At 35.2% G+C, this 23,410-nt stretch overlaps 2 pseudogenes; both read right to left on the reverse strand.

Moving 5' to 3' along the window:
* The window catches only part of LOC149534153 (putative leucine-rich repeat receptor-like protein kinase At5g63930), a 184,535-nt pseudogene extending 180,450 nt beyond the window's left edge, over window positions 1-4,085 (reverse strand).
* Window positions 4,086-21,368: 17,283 nt separating this feature from the next.
* On the reverse strand, window positions 21,369-23,175 carry LOC149534154 (uncharacterized; annotated as a pseudogene).
* Window positions 23,176-23,410: the final 235 nt, after the last annotated feature.

Genomic DNA, 23,410 nt, shown 5'->3' on the forward strand with positions numbered 1-23,410 from the left:
TTATTAAATAAATCATTTAATAAATCATCCCAAAACCCTAAAACCATCTCTAAACCCTACCATTACCCTAATCCAACCCATTCACCCATACTAACCTCACTTAGCCAAACTAACTAACCCATCCCATCAAAGCTAAGCCACTTATCTCCTAAACCCCCCTCCTAAGTTGAGCCTAATCCCCCACCTAAACATGTGCACAACTTTAAGAAAAGGTTATGACCTTTTAACCAAAGCCAAATTCAATAGTCTTCCCTATCTACTTCCATTCCTATCCAAGAGCATTAATGGCTCTTACATGCCATAAATACCCTTAAATGCCTCTTACATTCCTCTTCCACACTCTTGCTCTCTCATAACTCCCTTTGACCCTCCACTTTGACCACTTGATCCCCTTGTGACACTTGTCAAAAGGCTAGGGCTTTGAAGAAGCATGATCCATGTACTCTCCCTTACTTGCATCATAGCCCTCCCTCACCATTCTTCCATCCTTGCATCCTAACCCTCCATCTCATCACCCCTTACCTTATAAATGAAACCCTCTTCCTTCACAATTCATATCAACTTTTACACAAACTTATAATGCCCCATTGACCACTATAACATAGCTATTTTAAATCATCACCATGTCAAAATCCACACACAACTCCATTGTTGGATCCTTCATCCACATCCATGCTTGAATCCAAAAACTTAGTACTTGAAGCTTGAAGCACACTTGAGCATACATTCATTCACATCTAAACAAATTGAAGTCACCAAGGCTACACTTGAGGAGCTTACCATTCTTGGTCTAATTTCCTCCATAGTGTTCCCTTTTTCCTCTCATAAGTGTTAGTCTATTTGGTATTGTGAATCCTTTGTAGATCTTAGTATTTTATTTGAAATTACTAAAATAAGTGTCAAGGGTTCACAAATACTACTAAAACCTCTTTTGAACTTTTTGTAAAAATTGGCCAGTCTATGAAAATATCTTACCTTAGTTGTACTCCTTGAAGTAGGTTATTCAAGTATAGCCTTGAATTTTTAAAGGTCCATTTTCAAACCTTCTTTGGATACTAAAAATCCAAAGTAGACCAACTCTTTCTTTGTAGAATTACATTTCTTTAGATTTATCAACAGATTTTATTCCCTCAACTTATCAAACACCTTATGAGCATCAAATGCTCCTCCAGTGTCTTACTAAAGATCAATATATCATCTAGGTAAACAATGATAAACTTTCCAATAAACTCCTTCAATACCTCATTCATGAGCTTCATAAAAATGATTGGTACATTGGTTAGCCCAAAAGGCATGACTAGCTACTCATACAATCTTTCCCTTATCTTGAAGGCAGTATTACACTTGCCTCCTCTAATGTGAATATGATGGTACCCACTCTTCATGTCTATCTTTGTGAAAGACACTACTCCACTCAAATAGTCCATAATATCATCCATCCTTGGCAATTAAAATATGTACTTGATTGTGATCTTATTAATAGTGCAAGGATTTATGCACATCCTCCACTCTCCATTCTTCTTAGGTCTTAATACTACTAGTACAACACATGGACTCTGACTCTCCTAAATCTACCCCTTCTGCAACAACTCATGCACTTGTTTGTCCAACTCCTTATTTTTTGTTAGTTTCATTTTGTGTGTTGCCTTATTTGGAAGACTAGCTCCTAGAATCAAATCCATCTAGTGATATATCTTCCTTACTAGTGGTAATCCATCAAGCACATTAACATATACATATCTTGAAATTCTTCCAATAAATCTACAAATTTTATATGTACCTCTACTACTTCTTCTTTTCCATGTTTTGTGATTACAAAAAAATACATATGATCATACTTCATACCTTGGAGAAACTCCTTTCCATCAAAGAAAATTATTTTTGAAGCACTATATACCTTTTATTCTTTCTCCTTCAATGACTTCAACTTATGATTCACTCCATCCTTTGTTAGAGTGTAGGTATTTTCTCACCCATCATGTACAACATGCCTATCGAATTACGATGGCCTAGCTAGAAACATATGACATATGCCCATAGGTATGATATCAAACAACACTTCATCCTAGTAGCTTCCAATCTTGAACTTCATTGAGCATTGCTCACTGACCATGAACTTTTTCTCATCTTGCACCCAGGAAATATAGTATCAACATAGATGTTTGAGATACCTCTTTAACTTCAACTTTTTGACCATTCTTTATGACACTATATTTTTAGTACTTCCACCTTCAATGATCACATCACAACACTTATCATCACATTTTTACCTTGTGCAAAAAAAGCTCCTTCTTTGATCAGGTTCATTCTGGCCACTCAGCAAGACTCTTCTATTAACTAGGACTTCTCCTCTTTTAGCATCTTTAGAATTCCATAATCTAGCATCTTCATCAATATGTGCAACTCTAGTCTAGCCTTTAGTTCTTCTATCAGACCTTCATTGTCATTGGAAGCATTCAAATTCTATATGCCCTTCTTCAACATAGTGAAACCCTTTTTCTTGAAAACCTCCTCTTCCAAATCCTTTGCCTCTTCCTCTTCCTCTTTGATTTCCTTTTTTTTGGTCATGAAGATGATTGGAATTATATCCCCTTTGGTTTTGAATACTACTGCCAACCTCATCCTTGTTCTTTTGATCATCATTTTAGCCTCCATAAGATCATTCACCAAATCTTCCACTACAACCTCTTCTACTATTCTTGTTATCAAACTTTTCGTTTAACTTCTCCTCAACTCTTAGGACAAACTAATATGCCTCCTCTATTAGAATGTTTAGAATAACTAAGAGGGGGTGAATTAGTTATCCAAGGTCCAAATATACCAACTAAATAAACAAACACTTAAACAACTTCAAATCTTAACACTCTTTAGCTCAGCCTCTATACTCAATTTTTAATAAATATAAACTAATTGTCTACTCTACTAAATATAAAATACTTGTAGAATGTAAAGATTAATATTAAATCACCACATATAACATCCACACAAGTTTGACGCTAGGATTTAACGTGGAACCCTAATTTTGAAAAAACCACCAATAACATGTCACAAATATTTTCACTCTTCTAAAGTGAGCTCTGTTAGGAGCCAACCCTATTAAAGGTTACAAAATATATTGTTAAATGTGACCTTGTTAAAGTATTTAATCACCCTATTAGGAGTGGCCTTTTTGGATGACTTTAGAACATTCTATTAGAAATCCATCTTGATTAAAGGATTTACATATGATTGTTAGGTCAACATTGAATAAAGGATTCCAAACTGATACAATGGTTAGAAACTAACATCATGTTTTGATCTAAAAAATACAACTCACTTTGAAAACTTAAACCTCAATTTGGCTCACAAGTTGATCCATTTATAGGCCTTCATTGTCATCCCAGTCTTCGATTCACTTGGCAACCCTTCAAGCAATCACACTTCTCCTCTTCTCAACTATTCTCAACTTTTTGCTTAAGTTCACCAGTTAATAGCATCAACAAAAGCTCCAACCTTTAACTACTACCTAAAATTATCCTTTATACCTCCTTAAATAGGTAATTCTAATCTTTTTTCACTTAAATACCATTGTAGATCTTAGGGTTACAATCAAATTCAAAATATACAATGAATCTATCTACATTTTTGTTCATCATCTTCTTTTCTAGAAACTTCTTCACAAATCCTTACATAGAAACATGCAAACATAGTTTCCCTTGATTTAAATGTTCTAGGTAATCCATCCTTATCTTTAATACACTTTCCATATTCCAATAAATAAACTCTATCAGCTAGAAATTACACTTTCTCATAAACTATCAAAATGTTGTTCCTTGGAAAACACTATGTTCTGACACTCATTCATCACTAGATTACTCAATCACTACTATATTTCTTGCTCAATACATATACTATCACTCAGACAATACTAATGCTTGGTCAACATGATTTCTAATTGACACTTACTATGGCTTGGTCAACACTAGCATCACTTGGCGTGTATTTCAAGTTCCTTAATCTCCTACTTTGTTGCTCAGTCAAGCCACTAATACATTTGGCATCGATTTGCGACGTAAATGTGTCACCACTATGACAGCAATAGACATCGTTGTTTTTTAGTCACAAATTACGACATCTATTCTTGGACGTCGCAATTTCAACACCTATCCATCGCAAGCTCAAGATTCTATCCCATCATTGCTCCCATCGCAATGGATGTGGTTCCCGTCGCAATTTCGACATCTTCACCACGCATTGCGGCAGGGTGGCATCGACATCTGCCCATGAGTTCACTGAGGTGGGAGCCTTTACCATTCTTTCGTGGTGTCGCACTTGCGACGACCATGGAAACTTGCGACGGTGCTAGCGGCGCGGTAGCACTGCTGTTGATGCCACTGGCCATCGCAATGTTTGCAAATGTGTCGCAATTGTGACACAAAATCATCAATTGCAATGGTGTCGCTATGCACGCGACGCTTATTTCATCACAATGCACGTGCAGATGTCGCAATTGTGACGTCCGTGGTTAGCAATATGGCAGGGCTGCTGTGGCGGTGATGCCAAATGCCATCACCACCGCAACAGCCCCGCCACAAGCATCATCTTTAGCTGCTAGCTCTAGCAATGTGTTCACAGTCATGTCGAGTAGTTGTATTGCTCCTTCATCAAATGTGGTTGCCCATAGCTCCCTAGTGTGGTATTGCAATTAAAGGTAGACCATGTAGCTATAATTGCATTCCATAAATTTCTTGTCACATTTTTTATCATACCATTCTTCATTTGCATTTTCAGACACTTTTCCTTGCATTTCTTTCTTGCCACTTGGTTGGGGCAAGCCGGGTAGGATAGCTTGTCTGTGTTGACCTTTATAATGGTTTCTTTCATGATGCTCTTTATAGCACAAGTAGAACGCACAGTTTGATCATGTATGTCATGAATTGTCATTCTCAATACTGCTGGAGGTTGTGGGGCATAGCTAATCGATGGCTCACCATTGTCCTTAATATTGTCATCAAACCATGACTTTAACTCTGCTGTCTCTAGAATTTGGAGATTGATCATCAGTTGTGTATAACCTGTGGTTTTGAGTACTCTTCCATTGAACTCAGTAACATGGCCTCCCTTAACCACTAGAACTATAGTGTCTTGCAAGTAGTAGCTTTTTTGCAATTCACTGCCCACTTGCTCGGCTGCTGAGCCCCAAAGCGTCAGATCAATGGGCCTACAAGTCATATCAAGCAATTGGATGGCACACTGAGAAACTTCCATTCCATTTTCTCTTCTTATCGTGGAGGTTGGTTGTACACATATTGTTTGCCAGTGCCCTATTGTTGCTCCCTCGGCTGGTGTTGGAGATGGTAACGACATCCTCTCGATCTTCTGACTCCATTACACAGCTAAATGAAATATATATTCTCTCCTTTTTGCTACCCATGCTTCTAGAATTTATACTTTTTACTATAACATTGTAATTCTCATAAGGTGTAGCTTGCTAAAGAATCATTGGTATGAGGATGAAGCTCCATGGGTTGTGCTAATAGAGATATATACAAGCTTGCTTTAATTTATATCAATAACCAAGTGTCAAATTAAATCATAATAAGAGGAATTAGACATTGAAGTTAGTGAATTATAGGACCATACTATCTTAAACAGACGAACAGAACACACACATCATTATATGTAAAATCGAGCTTGTTACAATTAAAGAATAAAAATGGAATTTGAATAAGATGATGAGATGCTAATTAATTACAAAACACCTAAAGAAAATTTTGCAATGCAAAATATGAACTTCAATGAAGCGGCTCATACACCCACCTATGTAGATGTAATTTATCCGAACTTTAATGGATCCCATCAGAAAGACCCCAGTGTGAAACAATAGCTCGCTTGGATGTCACGGAATGTGACACAGCCACCAGTAAAGATAGGAAAACTAAATTTCTCGGCCATCACAAGCAGCAATATGAGGATTTCAAGGTAGAATGGTTTTGGTATAAGTTTTCAGAGGCTGACAACCTCAAGGATTTTGCAAAATAATGATGTAGAAGGGTGGATTGGTAGAACTAAACAATCCAAGAGACCAATACCTAAAAAAACTAAATTTAGGCCAGTGAAGGCATGGAACAATATTACACAGCCCTAACTGGATATTGTCAATGTTTCATCATTTGACTACTCAAGGTTAAAGAGCACAAAAGAGATAAGGAACACAAACTCAATAGTAAAATCGAGACTCCAAATCTATAACAAATTTGTACACCAGTATTAAATAGGGACGAAGGCTAAAAATCCAAAGTTCACAATAGAAGAAGCTATCAAACCAAATCAGAACACCATAGAGCATGGAATCGCATAATGGCATTTTACCTAAATCACCGAAGAGAACTCCAAACACTGTTGTCCACCTCTCCTACCATCGTCCCAGTTCCTATAATAGGTAACAAAGAATGATGTAAGCAAAGTTATTGAGAAGCAGAAAACATGCATTCTTTCCAAACAATAGCAATCACACTTATCTATTCTAAATTTTATTAGTTCTTTAAATCCACTTGTTGCACAATCTTCACAGAAGCAATTTCATTTAGTAGTATGGATTGCAAGAACTTGCAATCTCTAAGAGAACTCTTTGGAAAAATCCATAAAAATATTTAACATGAGTATGTTTTTTTAGGTTCTGAAGCTGAGTATCCCACAAATTTGATAATTTTTTGAAATGAGCCACTATTACTTTCCAATCAATACACCGCAGAAACCTGCAATGAAATGCAAGTTATCTAAAGCAGAAAAAAATTCTTGTGGAAGAGCTACCTTAACAATTTAGACAAAATGGGTATTAGCAAAATTTTGATCCAACCGAAATCCAATGCATTAATTACATAGTTACAAGAAAAACATCCAAATATCCAGATATGTGGTTTTTAATATCCAATCTCAATTGCCAAATTGTTTTTTGAGGCAGGTTATTAAGAGATTTAGTTTTCATCAGAACCAAGCACATGGATGAACTACTCGTTAACCCCAACCATGCACATTTTTATTTATAAATTAAATGTATTTTGTAGTATTTGGGGTTGATAGGCATGTAGCATCTTACATCCTCCCAAAATCAATAGCATATTGGTTGCCCACATTTATGCTGACATGTCACAAAAACCAACTAATATTAATGTAGAAACAACCAAAGAAAACTAGGTCCTTATTGGCACAATTTGTGTGGCAAGTGAAGGAATCGGGGATTAAGCTGCACAAAATATGGCAGAATAAAAATACAATGTCCATGTAAGATTTGGGGTTTTGATGAAATAGTTCTTATTGCCTGGAGATGGGACCAAACTGACGTGGAAGTAGCCATTGATGATGTTGAAAACAATTGTTGTTTAATTTGAGTAGCTGCTAAAGAATGTGGGCATACCAGCCAAAAATAAATTACCCCCCGGCTTATAGATCTTAGACCACAAGAATGGATCCATTCACCACTATGATTGGTGGGGAGGAGCAGAATATTGTTGTATGTGTCGAGAGGGCTTCCATTGGTAAAACCTTATTCCGCCTTAGGCATATAGTACACACATTTGTTAGAAGAGTCTCATCCCTTTCGGCGGGGTGGTCTTCTTGGGAAGTTTAGTTGGGCAGACTTTAGAAAATTGCATCCTAAATTGAGCTTGCAGATTAATTAAGGTATGGATAGAGACAATGCTATGAACCTAGGGCTTGCCATAACACAATTTTTGTAATAATTTGAAGCCTGATTAAAAGGCCAGACCATCCAAGTAACATGTCAAACTGCGAGGAAGTGGAGGTTCAAGCTAGAAGGAATCACCAAATGTTTTGAATGGCCTGCAAGGGAAGTATAAGTGTGCCACTTATAAACTTGAGGACTTGTTTGATCGCCTATATGTCATAATGCTCCAATTGACAACCACTCAACAAAACACTACAACACGGGAACAATATTTTTTTTTCATTCTTTGACAATCATTAATAACATTTTCGACATTCCTCTTCTAGGGTTGATGAAGTTAATGCCACAGGAATTATCTCATCATGCAATCACTAAATTAATGCATTTGGAAGAATAGCTCTGAAAATTTTCTTAAGTCATCCAATGACATTCTAGAATGATTTCACGATAGTAGCACTACCCCTCAACTTCCTATGAATGTAATGGAAGTTTGAACCTCTTTTGTAAGAATATGCCGGTTCAGCATTGTGATAACATTCTTTGAAGGACGAGGATAGTTTTCCATGAGTATCTTGGGGATGTTTCTCTTATCTAGTGATTTAGGACAATTTATCAGATCCTCAAACAAATGAGTAATGGAAATACATGCACTTCCATTTTTATTCTTTCAATCATATTCTAATCAAATCTTTCAAAACCACTCTTGAAAAATAACATCCTCTTTGCTTTATTCACCATAATAACAATAAATTCCTTATAATAGATTTTGTCATCTCAAAATTTACAATTGCAAAAGCTTCAACTTAAAATTTGGTTGTCTCCCCTCTTAAGCTACAACAAATTTTGTAACATAAAATTCAGTCCACTGCATCATCATGCACCGGTGTTCCTAGCATAATACCAGGCGTATGCTATGAAACACCATACTTATCAAACATAGATCCCTTATGAAGCATTGGATCACATAAGTAAATTGAGCTATCTCAACCAAGTATTGGCTTATGGCTTTGGAAAATCAATGTAGGTTCTTTGGCCTACATATTGAAGGCTTGGATGAAGATTGAATGGACAATTTTATTTGGCTTTTTTAAGGAAATGGTATTTGAACTCATAAGAAATTAGATTGCTGATATCTTATGAAGTGTAGGATTTTATGAGTGTATCACAACCTATATGGAGAATTAACACACATTCGTGTGTTTTGGGGTAGGGTGGTTATTTGAGTATATATCTTATGTTTCTTTTCTCCTCTCATTTTCTCTTATGTCAACACTCTTGTTAATTTTTGTAGATTTGGTTTTGTTGCATTATTATCTTCAATGGTCTAAGGAGGAGTTCATTATATTTTCTTCTAGTATCAATAAAGTAAATATCAAATGTCTTACATGAGGAAGTACAAACAACTTTGATAAGTATTACTTTCAACTAGCCAAAAACTATTGTTATAGACACAAAATTTTCTTGTGCATTAACAAGTTATAAGTTTTTTTAATGTTGTGATGTTGCTATCAAGATTCAATTGTGTAGTTTTCAGTCAAACTCATTGGTCTATGTTTATGAGTAGTGTTTCACAATAACTTCTTTCTCATTAGAATGAATAGAACACTAAATACTCATTGCATCTAGGTTTGCTCACGGAGGTGAAGCATTGGGCTTTCTCGAGATGTTACCCACCCAAGCACCACTCCAACCCAAATGTTCTTAACCATGGAGTTTTTTAAAGGTTAATGTCATGCTCAAAAATCAAGGCTAAAGCACACAATTTTTTTTAAAAAAAGGTAATAACAAGTATCTTATTGAGCTTCACTTTGTTTCGAGAATAGTTTAATATTCTCTACTAAATAGGGCCAACCACATGAAGGTGGAAGCTCATTTGGCCCCACCCCCCTCCCCTTAACATCACTCTACATTCCCCATTAACATCTAACATTCATTCATTCTTTCAACCATTAATAAAATGTAACATTCAATCAATATCACATGATAACATTCATTAACACGTTAGATTCGTTAACATGCAACATTCATCAATAATCTGCATTAATACATAATTCATGAACATTCATTAGCACATAAAATACAGTTATTATCAATTAAGGTATGTAGTGATAATCATTTTTTTTTTCTTTCTATTTCTTTTTTCTATGTAAGCTCTAAGAGGAGCATCAGTGTCATCATCAATTCCCCCCTCATCAGTTCTTCTGTTCTCTATTCTTGATGATCTCAAATTCCTATGCTGTTGCAAAGGGGGGTCCTTTGCAATAACAAATAAAAGAGTTAAATTAAAAATAATTTATTATAATTGTTACAAGTATTTAATTATTTTAAATAACATAACTGTGTCTCTTTACTTGATCTGACCACATCAATTTGTCTGGACTCAACGTCAACACGGTCATGAACATCGACCCCTCGATCCTCTACATCTACTATACAAAATGTTACGTTAATCCAAACACCAATTGCAATTACATATAAAAAATTTAATAGAAAATGTATACCTCCACCACTGGGATGCACATCATGCGAACCTTCGACATCCACAAATTGTGTAGAAGGATTGTCAGGCTGCATTCCAACATCCTACGTATTGTTATCATTGCTTGCTTAAAACAGATATACTCACTTTATATTGGAAATTTACATCAAATAGACTAATTGGTAAAGTATTCAATTTGAAATAAATTTCATTTAGCTTATTTACCTATGGCTCAGATCCATCAGTATTAGAACCTTCCACACTAATTTCAGCTCATAGCCATTCAGCCACGGCTCTATAGCCTTGTTGGAAGCCAATTCTCTTATCGTCTTTTGTGAGGCATCTCTTGAACTCTGAGCCCTGCATTTTTGCGTGGTATGGTGAATTTTACTTGCATTGTTTCATCAACCAATGGAGGGTAGTTAAAATATCAACAGCAAATCATCTATATCCATCACAATATAATAGGAGAAAAATTGAGCAGTTTTGATGGAGCAATCTTCTATATAAATGTTGCGTGTTTGTATGCTTTGCTTGTACCAACATATTTTCTCCAAATTCTTAAGTTGGGTAAGAGTTAGTTCAGCTCTTTGGAAATAAAAATGGCTGCAAGTGCTGCTGCATTCCCTCATTCTTTCAATCACTACCTTTACTCTCAACTATTGGAGGAAAATTCAGTCAAGGGTGAGATTTTAAATAATGTCATATTAGTGAATCACAAGTTTTCTTCACTAATCTAGATTGCAGAGTCTTGACTTCAATTGTTGAATTATTTATATTGAATATGAAAATCCACTACTGTTATTATATTCTATTGACCTATTTATAATTGATGAGCTAAATAAGGGAGTCCTAGCATTTCCCTTCACATTATATAAAAAAATTGATATAATTTTTCATTTACTAATACTTACAACTCTTGCTTGAAGTTTTGAAAAACCACCAGAGCTGAGCTTGTGTGTCCCATGCTTTTCTAGTCTTGCCTTTGTTGCCTTTGATGTGTCAGGCAATCTATGAAAAGTTTGAAATATGTTAGATAGTATAAATATGGAGGTTAATTAGTACATAATTAGATTCTCAACAGTATCACATACCTTGTTGTACTCTCCATTGGTGTAATATTATTTTTCTTGTCAGCTTTATACTTTCCATCCAAAATCAGAGCCTGCCACTTAGCCTCAGGAACATAGGGCAGATGCTCATACCTGGGGTTATCCCGTAAATTTTTTCTGTACTGGTCCCTAATATACTTCAAACATAAACCAGCTTTTTCAAGGAGCTTATTTCTCTCAAATGCACGAGGTCCAAAGAGTTGGGTCATGCTCTCTATAAGATCATCCTTCAATGGTTTGCGTTGGTGATTCCACCTTTTAAGTAAAAAAAAACATGTTAGACTCATAAATGAAGTGAAGCTACCTATAATATAGTCCAAGAAATAGAAGAAAAGAAAAATTATTATAGCAATGATATGAAATCAAAATAGTGGTTTGGGGTTTTAGTTAGGATACGATGTTCCACCAGGTACGCATGGTGGGCCCAAATATTCGCAAACACTCATCACCAAGTTTTCTCCAAAAAAGATCATTCCCTACAAAACAATCATGGGATCATTAGTCGATGAAGAGTGATCAAAAACTAAATTACTATTATATCCCTATAGAATAATAATAACTTTAAAGTACCTGGAACTTTGGCTACTTCTAATGGAATGCCTTCATCATCGCTGATGATCAATGTGACATCCTTCACCGTTCCCGTACTAGGAACATAGGAACATCCAGGAAATGATGTTGCAGGTCCTATTGCAAAAAGTTTCATAAGTTTCATAAGTCTTTGTCACAATCAAAGTATAAAAGAACAAATGATAATTGATGTTATAAAGTTGTAAAAAAGAAACTGTTTATTGTTGTCATAAGAGAGAAAAAGAGGGATTTGTGTACCAGCAGATGGTGCAACAGTCGATGCATGTAAGCTACGTGTTGCTGACTCAGCAGTCAGAAAGAGATTTGTGGTTGTCCTGGATGGAGGCGGCGTCATCGTAGGATTCAATTGATGTGAATCTGAAGAATAAAATTGTTAGAGCATGCATAAATATAGAACGCATGGACTAGCATGGACAAGATTGTTAGAGCATTAAAAAAAAGGATTGTTCGAGCATGTATTGTCAATGATTATGATCATTCCTATATATATTCAGTGGAAAACAGAAGTGGGGAATGGAACATGCGATCTACCTGAACCACCTACAGCACCCTCATCATGGGAACAGGGCTCGAAATCAAGCAAAAAACTCTATAAAGACAATGCATCCATATTTTAATTAATGCCATAAAAGAGCATAACATAAAAACCATTATTGAACTCTTGTTATAATTAAAAATTTCATTAATACTTACTTTTAAGAACTTATAGGTGTGCAACAATTCAGATGCCCTATCTTTTATTTGTTGAGTCATAGGCTTTATGGTTGCCAAACATAGAATTTCTTTGCTAATTTTCTTTAAATTAACTTTAATCGAACCGATCGGGTCATCGGTCTTTGCTAAATCGATATAGAAGGGGTCCTCCTCAGGGGGGGCCTGCTGAGGGACTGTAGGTTCCTTTCCCTCCCTCCAACCACTAGCCCTCTGTGACATCAATAGTATTAGTATTATCAAAATTACTCCAAAACAATAAAGAAAACAACATTAAAAAAATAACATTTTGCTTCTATCTAGTTTGCACAATTACAAATGAGTTTTACCTGTTCCTGTGTAGATGAGCCAAGAGCATCGTCAGCATCCCCTCCAGGCGGTTGCTCCATATTGTGCCCCTGTGTCAAAGATGAAGTATAAAAATGTAAGCCAAAAATTTATTGACTAAATGGTATGTTGGAGTCATTGATTAGAAGTTGGTTTAATAGTATGTACCACCCCCATGATAGTAGCCTTGTTTGTATCTATGCACTTCAAATTGTAATTAATAAGAAGCTCTTCCCCTGCACGTATTGATTTTATCGCACAGATGAATACACAATTTCCCTCACGCACCTCAAGTATGCAATTGGGTTGCTTTATAGTTGACCCTGGTCGTGTACTATTTATAAAACCCACAATATTCCCTGTTGCTTTTGGTCTTCCATCAATGTATATAGCCACACTTTTACTTTGATTATTGTCTTGCTGTTGTATATAATTTTCTGAGAGGGCATACCTACGCATACTTTTTTTATATTTAAAAATATGCATCCAACTTTTGTAATTGTAACATGGTCCAACATACTCCATCAATTCAAAAACTTTTTTGTAAGACACCTTTATGTCATCCATAGAAAATAGGCCCAAACCATGTAGTGATGATGGTGCTATGTGATATATCCTCTCGTTAACACAAAAATCAATGTTTATTGGAGGAAGTTCCTTGGGTACCCAATGTTTCTGTAGATGTTGGTACCTCAAGGGCACCTCGATGCTGCCTTCCGTCTCATCATCATAAGAACATGACCCCCCTTGAGCAAGGAAAAATTTCATGCATTTATTGAATTTCCTTCTAGTCCTTTGACCTCTAGTTAATCTCCCTGTTCTAGATAAATTGCATGTCTCACTTTCCTCTTCTATTCCTATATTTCCCTCACTCGAGGAAGACACTTCTGACAAATACCTATTCGCTGGTACCTGCAAATGGGAGAGATCTTAGAAGACATCAATCTTACTATTGATAAGTGTATTAAATAGACTATCTATAAGGAGTATTGATTTATACCTGTCGATCCATGAGATTGTGCGGGATGCTCCTGAAAGGGGTTCAATTTTTCTTGCAAATATAATTCAATTATCGTGAGCATAATCACATCATAATCATAATCACATCCATCATTAGCATCACATAAAAATTAAAAACATTAAAAGGTACACAATAAAACACTTAAATCAGGCTCACATTATAAGCCTACTAGGGAAGTAGGCCTAGTGAAGGGATAAAACTGGGTTTTTGTATCAACTGATGAGTTGAGGGCTTAGTCACCTTGGGGACATGCTATTTGAAGTTTTTTGATGTGTGTGGAGGTGGAGGAAACACCTAGACTAAAGCCACTTGCATAACATTTTGAAATTCAGTTAGATATTTTATATTAATTAAGATAACTGTAATTTCTTCCAAAACCCATTATAATAATTTTAAAACCCTTTTATAGATATTTAATGAATTCCCTTTTCTAAACTAAACACTTACAAATGCTTTTGATCTAAAATAACATAAGTCTCAATACATTCACACATCAATATGTGTTTTAAATAGTTTTATTTAATTAATTTAGATTAATAGTTAATTTAGATTAGCAGTATTCTATTTGTAGTTGAAACTTGTAGCTTTTAAATAGATAATGAATAAACTATGTAACCATATATATAAGACAAATATATTTCTATCAAGAAATGAATATTAAATAGATTAAGGATTGATGGCATACCTCTAAATTCCATCATCATCATCCTCGTCGTCATCATCATCATCATCATCATCATCATCATCCTCGTCATCATCATCGTCGTCGTCATCATCATCCTCCTCGCCATCATCATCATCGTCGTTGTCATCGTCGTCATCATAATCAACATCATCATCAACATCAACATCATCTTCATCATCATCATCAATAGCATCATCATCATCATCATCTTCTTCTTCTTCTTCTTGAAAATTTGTGTCAGGAACATCATCCAATAACTATCGATCGTGATCACCATCTACATCATCTTCTACTTCTTCGGTATCTTCTTCTTCCATCGCATTATACTTTATTCGCCTTCCTCTTAGCTCATGTCTAACAACAAATGACCAACCCGGTTTATGTGGAACCTCTAAGTAAAATACCTGCTCACATTGGCTTGGAAGAACATAAGGCTCATCCCCAACTGGCTCAAATGACCTTGTATTAACCATTGTAAATCCATTATCATGTTCAATAATAGTTCTATCAGGATCATTTGGATTAAGTTGTAGCTTGTACCATTTGACAACGAAGAGTACTAGTTTGAAGGAACTAAAGTCACACTCAATTATCTCATCCAAAATGCCATAGTATCAATTTTCAAACTCTTGAGGATGTAAGTTGTTTCTAGATGAAATATTAGTCACTTGAAAGACTGCAGTTATTCTTGAATCACAAGTTTTCTTCGTGTCATCCAACACTTTGACGCAAAATTTCTGACCATTACAGAACATAGCCTTGTGGTGTTTAACCTGCAATAATATGTGAAACATATCAAAATTATTGTATCGTGAGTTGATAAACATACGGGTGATTAATAAATTTGTACATACCTGGAAATCTCTTGAACCACATGCTAAATCTATTTCCCTTTGTGTAACATTGGAATCTCCATTATGATGAGCTTCTTTAACCAATGAAGATACACCTTCCCATGTTAATGTGCGACCAAAATGTTGACATCATTCAATCCATACCGTCATCCAATCAAGATTGTTTGCAATATACAAATGTAGTGCATCCCACTCTCGAGCACCTGTACAAAAAAAAATAGACAACTTACAAGTGATTTATTTTGAAGATTAAGAAATAATTTGTTACAATAACATCTTATAATTTATTACCTCTCACTTTCCTCAATGTACCTTTCCCCATCAAGTACTCCCCTTCTAATTTTTTAAAAGGCTCGAGATCCCAAAGGCGATCTACATGGATATTTGATGCAAACTTAGGAAGATATTCAGTAATGTACACCATAGTCTGGTATACCATATATCCCTCTACCATAGAACCCTCAGGATGTGCTCTTTGTCGAACCAAAGCCTTCAAAGATTTCAAATGCCTCTCAACCATCCACATTGACCTAGTGTGTACAGGTCCACACAATTCAATCTCCTCAACTAGGTGTATGAGGTAGTGTTCTTGTGCATTGAAAAAAGTTGGAGGTAGAAACTTTTGCATTTCACACAGTAAATGAGGAATTCTTCTCTTCCAATAGTTTATATCTTCTTTATGGATTTATTTAGATGACAACCACCTACATTAAGAGATTCAAGTCACAAAAAATATATAGATATGAGACTTTACAAAATAATATACAATAGATTACATAGCAAGAAAAAAAAATCACAAATATAATAAATATATACAACAAATTGAACAGATATTACTGCTTACCTCATATATTTTCCAAGATCGTATATCACTTGTTTGATGTTATTGTTGAAGTGCTCTGGGAGAGATAGAGGAAGCACATACTGCAGTAATTATAAACCAATCATTTCATTGTTTTCTAACATAACATAATGAACAATTCATGTAGTTTATGAATATATTGTAAATACAGAAGAACATAACTTACCTTGACGAAAGTATGCCAATCATGCATTTTGAGCCCTGGCCCAAATTCACTTTTTTTTTATATGAGATTGTTTATGTTCACAGCATATCCTGTGGGAAATCAAATTTTTTGTATGACTTCTTTTATGGCATCACTTTGCTGCTCCGTTAATAACCATGGAAGGGCACTTATATTAATCTGATCTCTGTTGCTATTTGAGTGAATGAAATTTTTTAATGCATGATTGGATTCATGTATTTCATTACAAATTTTGACAATTTTTTCTTTGTCACGCCTTCCATCCAATATTTTCCACAATGTCTCTATTATATTCTTTCCAATATGCATAGTATCAAACAAATGCACAATTTGTAAGTGCTCGTAGTAGGGCAACCTACTAAACTGTCTGGGATAGCTTTTTAGTCCCTTTTGAAGGTTGTCAGTATTGCCTTGATGACCTTCACGATCATCAATTACACAATTAGTCAACAAAAATCACAATAGAAATATATAAATTACAAACATAAACCATTAGGTGGAACGGCATTACCTCGATGATTAATTATATTATATTCCAACTTCCATAGGCAAGGTGTCATTCTTCATGGATTTGATGTAGTCTCTTCTTTCCCATTGAAAAAATGTTTTTTCGTACTTCGATACTTATGATTCCTGTGGAGGAAGTGTCTACACTCATCAAACACCTACTTTCCTAAACTTTTTGAATGACGAGATTTCATCTTTGGACCACAAACTAGACATGCAGATTTTCCCTTTGTTTGAAGACCTACAAGATAAAAATGTAATTGGATTATTAAATATGTTGATTTTTATAATTAGAATTATTGTGCACAACTTGAATTCACTATAACATACCACAAAAATGTGTTAGCCCTGGGGCATCATGTATTGTCCATGCAAGTATTGCATGGAATTGAAATTGTCTTTGTCGTATTGGTCTAGACACGTCATACATAGTGACACCATTCCATAACTCCACCAGTTCATCGATAAGAGGCTCAATATATACATTCATATCTTTTACTTGATATTTACCTACTTGAATGAACAGTAACATTACATAGTTATTGTGACCATTTTATTGCAAGATTTGTAAGTATGTGTAAATTAATAACTATCAAATGATAAGATACCTGGAACAATCATTGCCAGCATAATGTGCTCCCTCTTTATTGACATCCACAGAGGAATGTTATTGTTGATAACAAAAATAGGCCACACCGAGTAAACAAATCTCATCTCTCCAAATGGATTGACACCGTCCGCTGCCAATGAAAGCCAGAGATTACGAGGTTCTTCTTTGAAGTGTTGCCACTTTTCCTCTATGTGCATAAATGCTGAACCATCCATAGGGATTCAAATAATGTCATCTCGACTTCTATTGCATGCATGATAATCCATAAATTGAGCCAAGCTACTACACCTGAATAATTGTTGCATCCATGGAATAATGGGGATGTAATGAAGAACCTTTTGAGGCACCTTTTTTATTAGTCGATCTATTCGATATCTACTCGTATGACATATAGGGCATTGTGTTGCAAATTCATGTTCTTTATAATATATAATATGATCATTGGGACAAGCATGTATTGCTTCATACTCCATTCCAATATCTTTCATAACAGTAGTTAATTCTCGATATGAGTGAGGTAGAATATTTGATGATGGTAACAGAAACTCGCCTATCAATCTACAACAAAAAATATAAGTTGTTAATATAAACAATATTAGTGGTACATTATTCACCCTTTGTTAACTATAAAGACATATATGACATACCTTAACATACATGACATTTTTATGTTGGATAAACCATTCATAACCTTCAAGTTCAACAACAACAATACAACAGAGAGAAGAGTTGTTTGGGAGTCTTTGTATAGGGGCTCGTATGCCTTCTAAAGTAGAGGTACATCGAGGCTATCATCATCATCATGATCAGATATGCTTGGACTAGATGTGTCATGGATCAATATATTTATACGATCCTCTTCAATTGTGTTTTCTGGTGCATGATTGTCATCTTCCATGGGATCATTATCTTCACCTTAGATATTTGCACCTCCATGTTCCTCCACTTCGAAAACCATATTCTTCAGATTGTTGTGGTTCATATCATGTACTTCCTTGGGAAGATCAACCTATATAAAATTGATTAACATAAATAAACCATGATCATCAACTCATCATCAAGTGATTTCATATGTATATAAATTGTTAAAATGATATAATGAACGACTTACCAGTGGATGATACTCATGCCCCCCTTCAATGTGACCATTCTCCCTACAATGTCTCTTAACTATTTTGATTAGCAGTCTTCTACGATTTAATCCCTTACAAATATTGCAAGGAAAATAACATTTTCCATCACCTTTTCTTTTCAAGTTAGACCACAATCTAGTAATTGTCTCCCTATTTTGTTCTTCACTTATATTATCTGACATGATCATTCTTTGCAGGAAGCAAAAATCGGGCTATGAAAACTTCGGTCTACAACTTTCACAAACTAAGCAAAACTATCGAAAGTACACAAATCTTCTTAGACCTAGCTAAATACTTTAATATTTTAAAAATACTTTAATATTTTTAAAATACTTTCTTTGACTTTATTCCTAAGATTATTTGTAAAACTTTGACCAACCGTCTGAAGGTCTTATTTCAAGAGACCTTACAACATTAAGCCATTAAAAGAAATTTCAAAACATATAAGCTAAAAGTCTAGTTAAAATATACATTAGAATAAAAAAAAAACAATTTTCATACCCGAGCGCGCAGCTATAACTCGTGCAATGGCCTTCTTGCTTAGCTGTAGAAGCTCTCCAGCAATCAAATTATACAAACTATAAGGCCTAACAAAAATTTGAAAACATATAAGCTACAAGTCTAGTTAAAATATACATTAGATTAGATTCAACAATAGCAAGCAATGTTATTCAGAATTAGATTCAATAAACCTTAGCAGTGTAAATAGCCATCTCCTCTAAAATGGACTCCAGACACGAGGGGGCATTCACATACTCTTCCCCTAAAGGTATCCTGAAGAACAAAAGCCACTATTCTTGAGTTTGTTGTGCTGCACAGGGTACCAAAAAAATAGTGTATAATATCTTTTTCTTTACCTGGATTTCAATTCAGCATGAGAGCCTTTAATAGAAAAGTCAAGTTGATAACATATTTAACAAGAGCTGTAGGGCAACATAGTTCCTGCGTAAGTCCAAGAAAATGTGTGAGGATTGACATAGATTTGCGTAAGTCCAAGAAGATGTGTGAGCATTGACATAGATTTTGTGAATATTTTCTATGTAATGAAGATTTTACCGCAAATGGAATGAACCTAGGGGTCAATTGGTAAACTAATTATTTGTATCAAATGGTGTAAAATTGAAACTAAAACCATTTCAACTAGCCATGCCACTCATGGACTGTTCCTCCATATGTTATAATACTTTCATCATATATCACAAATATGAAATAGAATATGTAGCACACTGAAATAAAGCATTAAAAGATAGTGTCTAAATGTAATTAAATATATGGAACTGGTTATAAGAATTTGTACAAATCAATCAGAATGGGTTGAAATCAGTGCATCTTACTTCAACATTTCATGTAACACAGCCAAATCCAAAAGAAATCTCGCAGACAAACTACCTGAGATTTATAACCTTTATCTTCCAATATCCAATGGCTCCTTATAGGCATTAATACAAAGAAGCCAACTGTCAAAAACTGTGGCAGTAATAAACATTTTGAAAAATAAAATAGTACTAGGTATAAATAAAAAATAGTGAAGAATGGTGTAGACTTGTAGCCAGAAGATAACACAGTGAAAATTGATGAGCTCTTTGTTATCACCCACCTCAAAGAAATGTGCATATCAACTCCAAGTGTCAAATGTCAGATGTAAGTGCAACAATGCAAGTTTTCATCTATGTAACTTGTTTTTCTATTATAGTTAATGCTGATACATCCTACTTTAACATAAATAGATTAGTCACCAAAAAAATTATCAAGAGACCCTATGGTCATCGTCGTGATTATTTGCTAAGCCAATTTCAACATCAAAGCCTCTAATATGAATATATAGGATCATAACTAGATCCCATATGATTGTCATAGAGTGAGATCTGAAACATTGTGATTCAAAAAACATATACAATCTCTTCTAGAAACAAAATCAAGTAAAATCTTGGATAGCAGAAAAATTCTTATGTATAACAGAAAGTTGTTTTTAAATAAACTTAAGCAATTTTCAATTTACCAAAGTTTTTGCTAAGCCCACATTTGCCAACTGTGTAAGGAACTTCATATGATGCTGCGAGGAATGTGTTGATGAAGCCAAAAAATGTGATTTTTTGATGAATCACTAATTGCCAACGTTCATGATTATGTAATTGTGAAGGACATGTCTAAATTGTATCTACTCTGATTTACAATCAATTTTCATCCTATCACTGTGAAAAATGGTAGTGTGATGTTGCTTGTATTAAAAAAGGGATGTTGCTTGTCAATCTTACTGAGGGTACTAACCCCAAATCCCTATAAGGGACATTGCCTCTTGACCCTTTTAGGTTAGCCCCAAATTTTCTCAACAATTGGGTTGCTGCCATCAAGCAAACCCATAGTTAAAGAAAGTGGTCAGACCAACCATCGACCAAAAATCATACAACAACACCATCAATGACTACCCAAAAATCAGATCCTATATGGACAAACAGACATCATCCATCTATCTACAAAAAGATGCTATAGATGAGACAATGTAAGTCGGATATAAAGATGAAATGTTCCACTTGGAGCCAAATTGAGGGCCAAGTAATATTTACACATCAGAAAACTAGATACAAAACATACATAAACAAGTGCCATGTTGAAATATCTATATTTCTCAACCCATGTAGTGAACATCACTCATTGCTCCTTTCAGGCTTTTTGTCAACCAAATGGTTGTTTCTCTTGGGGAGACTTTACCATGTCCAAAAGGCCTCAAAACTATGCCAAGTTCTTCTAGTCTCTGCTGTTGGAGTAATTGTGCACTAAGCTCTAGCAAGCCTTCAAGAGCTTTTGCTCTTTGTTGATATGATTTAAGATCTATTCCTCCTTTTACTCATTTTTGAGAATAATCAGAATCTCTACTGGAGGTTGAGGTTTTCTTAAGGTGCTGATCTACAATATGATGGCCAATAACAGTTGTCCCCATGGGAACTGACAGGACATCTAGATCATTATTTTCTGCATCTAAAAATGAATTCACATCTGTTCTTCCTTGCAGCAAGCTGCTCACAGTTCCTCTCTCTGACTCAGCTTGATCTGTACCAACTCAAAAAGAACTATGTCTAATTACATGAATAACATAATTGAAGGCTGGTTTCATGTGAATAGAAGCAAGAGCTTTTGCATTGATCTGGATCGTGCACTTCTCCTGTGTTCTATCATAGTTTGCATCATCCCTATCTGAACCTGAGCTTGATGAGGTGGACCTTTCTAAACACAATCCATATGGGCTACTCCTTGCTCTCAAATGACAACTTTCTTCTCCAGGAATGTCTAAGCGAGTACCCTTAACATGTTGTTTTGCAGCAAGCAGAAAATTTTCAGAAGGGGCTATGGAGAACTCCGCAATTCGATCAAGTCTGGGTGCATTAACTGATACATCAGGAGACTGCATAGCTCGAAGCCCTAAATATTCTTTTCTATTAGAATACCACAAAGTGGTAGCTTTAGAAACATTAGGTGACTCAGTAGTTGCATCTTCTGGAGTAAGGTTTGATCTCTCAGTGAGTGTTTCAATTCTTCCAAATGAAGATGCTGATGAGCGTGAAGTTAAAGAAGATTTTCATGGCCTAGGTGTTACACATTCATTGTTAATAGCTTTTACTTTAGGTGTTCCATTCTAAGGACTGTTAGTAATGAATGTAGGCTATGAAACTAATGGCTTTGTTGGTAGGGGCAGGGAGGCCCTACGACTAGAAATACCTAGAGTTGAACCTGGTACACAAGATGGACGTTGAGATTGTTTTGTGTGTGAATATTTACCATCCAATTTTGGTGTCAAGACAACTCATGGTGAAGGTTCTCCATAGGGTAGCTATCAAATTTATGACTCAAGTTAACATTATAGTTAAGATAACAAAATAAAATTGTAGAAATAATAAGAATTTGGAACTTACAGATTGCCTGCCTTGAGTAAGATGTGCCTTCTTTACAGAATTTGTTTTTACTCTGGGAGTGGGAAATACTCGATCAGGGGTCTGAGGGCTTCCCACTCCAATAATCTCTTTTGCAAGTCACTTTGTTGCATTTGCAGTAGAGCTCTTCTTATGAACCATGGGGTGCTTTACTTCTTTATTTCTATCTACAAGACTTTCCGAATTTTCTGCAAGAAAGCTATGGCCACAATGCCTATCCAATGGAACATCCTTTGAACACAAATTTGATTCCTCTGGTTCTTGTACAGCTAAATATTTATTTAAAAAAACCTTCTTGGAAGATTTTGGTAGTTCCTTTCCTGTGTATGACCATGTACCTTCACTTCCAATGTTATGTGAAAGGCTATCCTGCAATGCGCCTTTCCTTTCAGAAGAACCTTGTGTCGCGCGATTTCATTCAAATGAGGGTTTTTGGCTTCTTCTTTTTTCTCTTATATCTTGCTGGTGTCGCAATTGTGACGCCTGCCATCGCAATTGCGATGACATCGGGCTAAAATTGAAAAAAAAAAAGCCAAAACCACATTACCTTTTCTTGCCGTCAGAAATTAATGTTGCAAATTGACCCCTAATGTATTAGTGAGCCTGTACATTTGATCTTTCCTTGATCATTTCTTTAGGACTTTAGTGGAACTATCTTCCTCTCTTCTAGTATGATCAAACAATCACTTTATCTTGTCAAAGTCTAACTAATCAAGTGTCCATTTATAGTTTTCTCTTCATA

Source organism: Cupressus sempervirens, chromosome 10, assembly GCF_028749045.1.
Source record: "Cupressus sempervirens isolate cs-2001-9-10 chromosome 10, ASM2874904v1, whole genome shotgun sequence".
Classification (NCBI taxonomy): domain Eukaryota; kingdom Viridiplantae; phylum Streptophyta; class Pinopsida; order Cupressales; family Cupressaceae; genus Cupressus; species Cupressus sempervirens.